Below are 8,285 nucleotides of genomic sequence, written 5' to 3' on the forward strand. Positions count from 1 at the left end.
GTCCAGCCCATTCTCCCAACCCCACCCAGCCCAGACGCCTTCACCTCCTCCACGTCTCTGTCTCACTCGGTCCTCTCCTTACCCTGCTCCCAACTACCCACCCAGCACCTCAGCAGCCCTACCATCTGTAGCAAAATGGCTAGAAGGTTAGAGACAGCCAAAAGGGCACTGGGGATGATGACCTCACACAATAGGGCCAGACTCAGATGTCACAGAGGTGTCCTGGACCCAGAAAGACCCCGTCCCAAGCAAAGCATCACTGCTACAATGTATTGAATACCTACTGTGTGCCGGGCACTTGGCAGGTTCTTTACAGCCTTCAAAACAGTCTTCCGGTTCCTGGACTTCCCTGGCGGTCCAGTGGTTAAGACTCCTTGCTTCCACTGCAGGGGGCAAGGGTTCGATCCTTGGTCCGGGAACTAAGGTCCCGCATGCCATGCGGCCAAAACAAACAAAAAACAGTCTTGCAACATAGATATCAATTCCCTTCTGCCACAGGTGAGGCTGAGGAATGAGAAGCAACCTGTCCAAGGTTCCTCAAGGTGGGGGGTGGCTGAGCTGGGTTTGAAACATTTCTCCCTAAATCCATGATGCTCAGAGAAGGAAGAGAGCCGAGAACACCCTGGTCTCCTCTCTCCGGTCCCCGGAGCTGGCTTTGTCCCTTTATGCTGTCAGCTGGGGCTGAGGAGAGGAAGGTGAGGACCAGATGTGGAGACAAAGCCCGCACATTGCCACAGCTCACCGAGGGAGGCAGAGAGTTCCAGAAGGGAGAGAGGGAAGGAGGAAGGGTAGGGAGGAAGGGAGGAAAGCAGGAAGGGGAGGAAGAGCAGGCAGTCAAGCCTCACTCTCAGGCCTGATTCCATAGCCCAGTCCCACTTCCCGCTGTTGGCTCCCTGGGATTGGACCAGATGTTAGAGGGCCTGGGGACAGACTCACTGGGGTCATTTAGACAAGCCTCTTCTTGAATCCTGAGAGGTGATGGCCAAGGGAGGGGGGCGAGGGAGGGTCCTATGGGATCCCCCCAAATTCTTGTAAATTCCAATGGAAGAAATTCCCCGCTTAGGTTTGAGAACTAGTTCTTGAAGTCTTACCCTAGTGTTCTCCTCCTCAGGGAGAGTAGGGTCCCCCTGACCCCCTCCTGTGTCAGAAGGCTGTGTCCAGTTGGCACTGGGGCCAACTTCATAAGCTTACTGGGGGAGTCCTGGCAGCCGCAGGGCCCAAGCCCTATGCAGCTTCCCCACTCAGGGGCCTTCATCCAGGCCTCCTCTTGCAGCTTCTCTCCAAGGATGGCTCCAGCAGATGGCCCCAATTTCATGGATGGGGAAACTAAGGCCCAGAGAGACTAGATTGGGCTCCCAGGGCTGCATGATAAAACTCCAAGATGACTTGGGGATTAGATGGGAGTATGCTGAGTGCTGGGGCTGCCCACTGGAGCCAGCCCCAGCCCAAACTGGGGACACATCACCCCATAATCATCACCTGCCTGGGTGCCAGCTGGCACCGGGGTGCCTGGATAGCATCTCTTCTGACCCCCAAAAAGCCCTTGGGGTGGGAGCACCTCTCATGCCCCTAACTCAGGTGGAGAAACTGAGGTAAAAGGAGGACATGGCTGCTTGTTTACCCCCCTCCCCCACCCCATATACTTGATCCTCTGAATCTGTGGAAGAACTCACTAAGGTATGTCCCTTGGTAAAGAAGAGGCCAAAAAAAAAAAAAAAAGAAGAGTCCAAGAGAACTTGACATTTTCTATTTTGGGTCATCTTTTCGGCTTTCCTTTAACAAGAAGAGTGCTATGTTATGTTCCTGGAGCAAAGTAAGTGGTGGCCATTTGAGATTCTTTTCTTTTGAGCATTTGGCTAAATACTGGTGGCTTTCCTGGAGGAGGAGGCTAGGAAGGAGTGAGGTTCAGACAGTCTAACTGGGGAGTCTGGCCTCTTTCCCTGGTCCTCGGTGGGTGTGGGGAGCAGGGGGTCTTTTTGGAGGTTTCACAGCCATGAAGGAGATAACATAAATTTTTTGTTATCTCCAAGTGAGGTTATGCACACAGTTACAGAGACACAGGAATGAAGTCAGAAAATGCTTGTCATGTAACTTTAACCTTTAGCATAATTATTTTGATAACCCGTTTTTTTTTTTTTTTTTTTTTTTTTTTGGTAATACCTTGATATCCTCAAAAATGGAAATGTCCCTGGACTTGGAGCTCCTCCCCGGCCCCCAACACATACTTTGGATGGAGCTGGCTTCACAGCCGGGTCCAGGCTTCACCCGCCCCCACTCTCCCTGCCCCTCCCCCTCACTACTTCCAGGTTCTCTGCTGGGGCCATAAATTATCCATGAGCTGTAAATTGGCTGCTTCTTCAACTGCAGGCTGAAGTGCTGATGAAATATTCAAGGATCTCAACTCTCAAAATTCCCTGGAGGCCGCAGTATGGGACTAGGGAAGCTGGGATTAATGTACAAGGCTAGGGGCCTCCAAACCTTGGCCCTAGTTCCCACCGAGGTGGAGTCCAGGGCAGGGAGACCGGGAAGGCCAGAGCGCGGGAGGAGGTGGGGGAAGGGTCTCTTTGCATAACCGATGGCAGTGGGTCTGTGTCGGGCCCTCGCCGGCTTAGAGGGTTTAGAGGAAGTGAGGGAAGGTACGGATTTAGTCCCTGAGGAGGGCCGGCCCGCCCCGGGATGCCCCACCCCTCCCCCAGCCGTGGCTCTCTAATCCGGAGGTTTGCCTGAAGTCACACCTCCAGCTGACTTCTCCCAAGGTTGGTTATCATCTGCCCCCCTCCCCCCAACTGCCAGGAGTTTGCTTGTGTGACCCTGGGGAAGTTCCTCTCCTAGCTCCGAATTCAGTGTTCCCAGATATACAAGGAAGGGGGCTCTGATTAGAGATTCTCAACAGGTGGGGGAGAAACGCCTGCCGTGTGTGCGTGTGCGCGCGCGCGCGCGCGCGCTGACAGGCACGCACGCATGCGGGCCGGGGAGGGGTAGCCTCTCGGTGGGAAGGGTGCCTGTCGGGGCAGGCGTCGCCCCTGGCTTGTTGGAGGAGGGAGGGGCAGGCAGGCTGGCAAGGCGGGTGGGGCCCCAGCTGTGTCAGCCTGTGAGTGGAGTCGCCCAGGCCAGGAACAGGAAGCGGGGTGACTCAAGCGGCAAGGGCTCGTCCCCTCCCTTCCCCCAACCCACTCAGGACGGGGAAGGGGTTGCTCAGAGACCCAGGGAGACCCAGCTCCAGAATAGAATCCTGATGCTTGGGGCCCTGCCTTTTGGGCTCCTGAAGCCCTGAAATCGTACCTTGGGACAGTTGAGGTAGGTGAGGGGGGAGGAGGGGGCCGCTCGGAGATGGACATTCTCTGGAGAGGTCCTGACCCTCCTCCAGCCTTTCCGTCCACCACCACTGGCCCCTGGTATCTCGCCCTGGCCCGTGCTATTTCTGGCCCATCCTATCTCTGTTTTCTTGTCTCCCTGTTTTCCCTTTGACATTCCATCCCCGCCCACACACCTCGCCTCTCTCCTCTCTCCGGGAAGTGTGGCTGGAGCTACCTCTGCTATTAAGAGCCCTCCCCAGGCCGGCTGGGCACACACCCACTGGGCCAGGCCGTGGGCAGCCTCTGGCCTCGAGGTTCCTCCGCTTGGACAAAGGGGAGCAAAAATGTCAGGAGCACACCCACCCTCACCTCTGGGGCATTGCACTGTCCTGCCCTGTTCCCACTCCTGGCGATGCTTGGACCCACTCCAGCCAGAGCATTTGGGAGACTCTTCTGTAGCCAATGTCCTCTCCCCAGGCCTGAAGGGGTCACCCTGAGCAAGTCCCCTCACCCCAACGCCAGGGGCAGTGGACAGGGGCAGCAGTGCAAACGGAGTTGCACATACATAGATCTACATAAGTTACAAGTCAAGCTAACTGTTCAAAGATACACCTTATTACTAACAAGGACCTACTGTATAGCACAGGGAACTCTACTAATTTTGTGATAACCTATATGAGAAAAGAATCTGAAGAAGAATGAATATATGTATATGTATAACGGAATCACATTACTGTACACCTGAAACTAACACAACATTGTGAATCAACTATAATCCAAAAAAAAGAAAAAATGGATACGTGAAAATGCTTAGAGAAAAAACTGGAAATATATACAACAAAATATGAACAGCGATTATTTAACTATGATGGGAATATAGCTGATTCTTTTTCATTTTTTTTATACTTAACATGTTTTGTAATAAGGAAGAGAATAATAAATGTTCTTCTGTTCAAAAAAAAAAAAATAGATACACCTTGCCAAGTATACCTCCACCGTGACCTGAAAGCCAGGCTGAAATTCAGACTTCTGACTCCTTCTCAGAACATGGAAGCCTGCAGAAGACTGCTCCCTGACCCCCAGCCCCTGGGCCATCGCCCCTCCCCTTCGCAGCCCTGGCTTCCCCCACACCACAAAGGGCCTCCAGCATGTGGGTGCAGGTACCCCAGCTTGCATGTCCCCGCTGTGTGCATCCCTTTCCCATAACTGCCCCTTGTTGCCCCTTGGCCTACTATGCTCACACCATGCACGGTGCTGCTATCTGAACAGGAGAAAGAGCCTGAGTAAGAGACCCACAGGCCCTAGAAGCAGGGTCAGTGCTGGGCACGTACCCATAGTGTGATCTTCAAGGGCCGAGGCACCAATCTGTGTACGTTCATCCCCTTGGCTCTGTATGGAGGGGCGCAACCCCGGAAGGACCAGAGCAGGGGCCTAGGTGTACGGATGGCTCTGTCCCTTTGCCTGGGACTTTGCCACCCGGAAATGACTTCCACTTGTCCGTGCTCCTTTCCCGCTGCTGTAACGCCAGGGGAGAGCTGCTGGGTGGTGGCAAGGGACCGTCATCAGCCTGAAGTTTAGCGTCCCGTCTGTTTACCTGGTCTTCCTTTATGGAGGCAGCCATCCCTGAGGCCAGGCAGAAGAGGAGGGAAGAAGGCCGTGTGTATTTGAGTGTACTGGGGAGAGAGCGCTGACACGGCTGGGGTTTGTGTGTCTGAATCTGTGCCTGTGAGTGTATATCCCTGAGGTGTGAGCATGGAAGGTTGTGTCTGTGTGTGTGTGTGTATATGTGTCTCTGTGTGTGTGTGTGTAACGTGTGCAGATCTAAATGTCTACTTGCTTCTGTCTGGGGAAGGGGCCTCCACAGAGAAAGGACTGATTGTGAACAGACAACAGAGACTCATGCACCTCCTTATATGGCCCAGAGGCCTCGTGGAGGTTGAGAAGAAGGGAGAGGAGCTGAGGAGGGCAGCCGGGCTGCCTCGGTCACCTTTCTCCAGGGAAGTGCCTCCCCATCCTCCACCGGCTCCCCTCATCAGATGGGCCCCTGGACCGCTCTTTGCCAGTAACTCCTGTCTCTGGGGTGACTTGGGAGGGGCCACTTGATGCCCTTTCCTTCTTTACTCTGAGGCCCCAGAAATCTGCAAGGTTGAATTAACTATATGTGTTCTTGGTGGCCCAAAGACTCTGCTTCCACTGAGCTCTGGGCAAGAGAAATTAGTTTAAACTGCAGGCATATGAATTAGGGCTAGACACCAGAAGGAATTTACCAGTGTTAGAATAAGGAGACAAGGGTATTCATATAAGGGAGGCTGGAGAATCTCCTTTCCTGGAGATTTGTCAAACAGAGAAATCTCTGCCTTTAAAGGCTTGGAGGCAGGGGACTGGGTAAGATGGTCTTGTGGCCTTTCCTTCAAGTTCAAGCTACAGAGGAGACTGTGGCCGCAGGGACTCCCATCCCTATCCCTAGGCACCTCCTTGCCGCATGAGACCAAATCCCCTATACAGACAGCTGATTCTAGTAAACATCATTTTCTGATTCTTTTCTGTATCCTACAGATGAATCCTCAGTGCCTAGCAGGCAATAGTAGGTGCTTAATAAACATGCAGAAGCTACCTTGATGTGGGAGATGCAGCTCTTAGCCCAGTCTTTCCTGCTGCTGTGGTGATGCCTCCGCCCAGTCTCAGGCTGAGTTTTGGGGCCAGCTTGTTGCAGCATGTTCTAGGCTGACATGCCGGGAGAATTCTGGGGACACACACACAAACACACAGGTTTTATTCTGAATCCTTATTTCTGTCTCTCCACCCAACCCAGGCTTCTCCACCCCTTTGCAGTCAACCAACCTACTGAAGTCAGGAGAGAGGAAGGGGTTAAGCCAGGCTTAGGTCTGGAAGTGTGTGTGTCTGTGTGTTGCCTTGTGTGGGGTGTGTGAAGTGGGCAGGGGAAGATGGGAGGTGGGAGAGGAAGGAGGAGAAACCCTGGAGGGGGCAGCAGCCTAGGATTGGGAGCTCTTTTCCTCCCAAGCTGGGGTCTGGCTGCTGCATGGCGTGGCAGGGTGGCAAGCAGGTGGGTGGGGCACAGGGAAGGTAGGGAGAAAGAAGTTGGGGAGAAGGGGAAACAAAGCACAGGGCAGTGGCCAGGGCATGTGGATGGTAACTGGCTGGGGGTGTTGATGTCTCCCTGGCCCCTTCCAGGAAGACTTGGATGGCACAAGCCTCAGAAGTGAGACTGTTTTGCCATCATTCCTTTCTCTGGTGGAGAAAGTGGTCAAGGATGGACGTACCTCCATCCAGCCCATCCTGAGGGCTAGCTTTGGGGATGTAAAGGTTTTCTGAGCGGGGGACCCTTTCCTGAACAATCACCCCTCCAACACTGACACACACAGAGTGGCTAATATGACCTGTTTACACTTGGCCCTCTGGAAGCCCTTTGAGGGTTGGGGTCATTTTGATTTTCCGTGTCACCAGGGTCTAACCCAGTGTCTAGCATACAGTTGGTGCTCAATACTTGTGTGTTTTTTTAAAAAATAAATTTATTTATTTATTTTTGGCTGCGTTGGGTCTTCGTTGCTGCTCTCGGGCTTTCTCTAGTGGCGGTGAGCGGGGGCTACGCTTCAGTGTGGTGCGCGGGCTACTCATTGTGGTGGCTTCTTTCGTTGCAGAGCACGGGCTCTAGGAGTGAGGGCTTCAGTAGTTGCAGCACTCGGGCTCAGCAGTTGTGGCTCACGGGCTCTAGAGCGCAGGCTCAGTAGTTGTGGTGCATGGGCTTAGTTGCTCCGCGGCATGTGGATTCCTCCAGACCAGGGCTCGAACCCGTGTCCCCTGCATTGGCAGGCGGATTCTTAACCACTGCACCACCAGGGAAGCCCAATACTTGTGTTAATAAATGAATGTCTGTAAGACCCTTGGCACACTGTACAGCAGGCATTCATTTCATCAACCACAGAAGGACCCTTGTCTTCTCAACCCGCCTACTGGGAAGTTCTTTCTTTTTTTAAAAAAATTTATTTATTTTACTTATTTATTTTTGGCTACGTTGGGTCTTTCTTGCTGCACGCGGGCTTTCTCTAGTTGTGGCGAGTGGGGGCTCCTCTTCGTTGTGGTGCGCGGGCTTCTCATTGCGGTGGCTTCTCTTGTTGCGGAGCATGGACTCTAGGCATGTGGCTTCAACAGCTGTGGCTCGCGGGCTCTAGAGCGCAGGCTCAGTAGTTGTGGCGCACAGGCTTAGTGGCTCCGCGGCATGTGGGATCCTCCAGACCAGGGCTCGAACCCATGTCCCCTTCATTGGCAGGCGGATTCTTAACCACCGCGCCACCAGGGAAGCCCTGGGAAGTTCTTTCTGATAACTAACCCAGATTCTTCCACTACTGAGGGGCCTGCTGCCCCATTTCTTTTATGCCAGTGTTGATGTCCTTTAGATCTGCTGCCTGACTTTTTCCAAACCCGCCAATACTTTCTCTTTGTCACACATCGTGGCTCTTCTGTCTCTCCCTAGAATATTCGTTTTTGCCTTTTCCGCAGCCCCTCCCCACTGCTTTGACATTTTATGTCTATGCTATTATTCCACCAGGAGAACATGTGGTTTGGTGGGCCTTGAAGTTAGAAAAGGGTTCTAGTCTAGGATGTGCCATTTTCTAGTTTTGTCGTCTCTCTGAAGCAGTTTCCTCATCTTTGAAATGAGGACCATTTTGTTGACCTAACAATTTTTCAGAATTGTCATGAGAATTTTTTTTAAAAAACCCATCATTAATTTAACTTTAAGTTTTAGCAGTTGTCCAAGTGACTTCACAAAACTTCCTTCACCCCCATGAGAGAGAGATATAGCTCATATACCCATTTTACAGGTGTGGAGAAACAGGGTGAAAGACAAGTAATTTGCCTAAGATCATATAGCTACTAAGTAGCAGAACCCGAATCCAGGACTTCTAATTCTAAAGCTCATGAGCACTCCATCTTTGGGGGGAAAAAATCCCAACCCAGAAAAAAAAGCCT

The sequence above is a fragment of the Eubalaena glacialis genome, chromosome 19 (genome assembly GCF_028564815.1).
Source record: "Eubalaena glacialis isolate mEubGla1 chromosome 19, mEubGla1.1.hap2.+ XY, whole genome shotgun sequence".
In the NCBI taxonomy this organism is placed as follows: domain Eukaryota; kingdom Metazoa; phylum Chordata; class Mammalia; order Artiodactyla; family Balaenidae; genus Eubalaena; species Eubalaena glacialis.